General features: G+C 37.9%; 1 protein-coding gene across 1 annotated transcript in view; it reads right to left on the bottom strand.

Moving 5' to 3' along the window:
• The window catches only part of LOC107678424 (bone morphogenetic protein 1-like), a 94,589-nt gene that overhangs the window by 55,570 nt on the left and 37,156 nt on the right, over nucleotides 1–1,863 (bottom strand). The gene's annotated exons all lie outside the window — the stretch shown is intronic.

Here is a 1,863-nt window from a genome sequence, read left to right as displayed (position 1 = left end):
CACACACACACGGACACGGACACGGACACGGACACGGACACGGACACGGACACAGACACGGACACAGACACACACACACACAGACACACACACACACAGACACACACACACAAATAAAAATAAAATAAAACACTGTAAAACAACGAAAAACCTATCTCAAAATCAGCTTTGTTTTCTTTATCCAAAATATCATTTACATTTTTTCACTTTTAAATTTGAGTCAAACACTGTTCTTATCTCGTATTATGTAATGCGTTTATGTACAAACTGGCCTCTTTTTTTTCTTCTCAACAACACACAAGCAAGCGAAGTCACAAACTGAAACAGAACACAACGTGAACTCGAACAAAATGTCACGCATCGTTTGTTATGTAAGTTTGCTTAGAGCTACGTGTTGCAAATTCCACAGAGAAACAGGGGAGTCTGTTCACGGAGCCACAGCGGTGAGACACACACCAACACACTAAACACACAATCAAACGATCCCTTTCTCAAAGCGCTGGGATATGTGGGAGAAAAACTGCTGAGAGCTCGCTTGCCTGCGATCTGCGCACACACATCCGAACCCACGTGTGCAGCCTGTGTCGGTGCAAAAGATCAGTCTTTAATTACGTGGCAGCCAGCGGCCCGCTCCAGAAACTCTGCCTTGAACTTTGCACAGAACGACAGGAATCACCTGAACACACACACACACACACACACACACACACACACACACAGGGGCTCATCAGAGCATGGCTTACCCATTGGCAACTACTGCTGCATGTAAAGAGGAAAATATCTTAATGTTTTATCACCTCCACACACACACACACACACACACACACTGTTTGTGTGCCCATCATGGCCTGCGGTGGGACATAAAGGCCCCCTGTACTTCCACACAGAACTGAAATGCCTGGCAAAGCCTGCGCAGCTCTATATTTTCTGAAGTTTCCCCTCGCTGCCCGACCGCAACGGCACGTCTACTTAAACAGTGAGAAAGCAAACAGTCTGTTACATTTGTCTCTGTCAGTACGACTTTCTTTCTTCGTTTGTAAACCAGTTCTCTGAGGAAATCATTGGTTTAGTTTTGTATTCATCTCGCTTATAAATTTAGGCAGTATGAGACATTGTATGCTCTGGATAATTTCCCAAAGGAAACGTTCATTGCTCAGATTGCCAGACGTTATTTATTGCTCTTTAATAGACGTTTCATTTCAGGTATCAACTTTGTTTCTCCTAAAATTCATTGGGCACCAAAATGGACACCAATGTGACAGTGTAGAGCCGGTAGTTTAGTATTATTACTTCTAGACTGATAGAATATGAATGGCACAGCTCTGATAATTTGTTTATGAAAAATCATGAAATTGTCATATTAAAATCCCTGACTTGTATCTATCATCTTGTGTCATTATTAATACACCAGCATTATTCTAACAAGTGCTAATAGTAGTATAAATACTATAATTATGTTAGTTTATACTTGTATTAATGAATAAAAGTGTGCATTACAAGTTTGTTACAGCATTAACTGTGTATTGATAATTTGCTTTGTATGCACTTTTTTCCTCAAAGGTGTTTTGAGTTTGTTTTATGACAGTAGCATTGTTATTTTAGTATCTTTTGAGATAAATACTAGATAGTTTTTTTTTATCATTTGAATTAGGTTCTGTTTTTGTATTTTTAATTTTCATTTTAAGTTTCGTTAAAGTTTTAGTAATTGTGTTGTGTTTTGTCAGGTTTTTTGTATGTATCGTTTTTATAAATTTGTATTTCTTTTTTAGCTTTTAGTTATTTTAGTACATGAAGATAAACTAAATGAAAATGAACATTTTGCTTAGACAACTAGTTAAAAGTTTAGTAATATAGTAGTGTATA

Source organism: Sinocyclocheilus anshuiensis, unplaced genomic scaffold (genome assembly GCF_001515605.1).
Source record: "Sinocyclocheilus anshuiensis isolate Anshui unplaced genomic scaffold, SAMN03320099.WGS_v1.1 scaffold112, whole genome shotgun sequence".
In the NCBI taxonomy this organism is placed as follows: Eukaryota; Metazoa; Chordata; class Actinopteri; order Cypriniformes; family Cyprinidae; genus Sinocyclocheilus; species Sinocyclocheilus anshuiensis.
The sequence above is the reverse complement of the archived record's forward strand: the minus strand, read 5'-3'. Positions and strand labels throughout refer to the sequence as shown.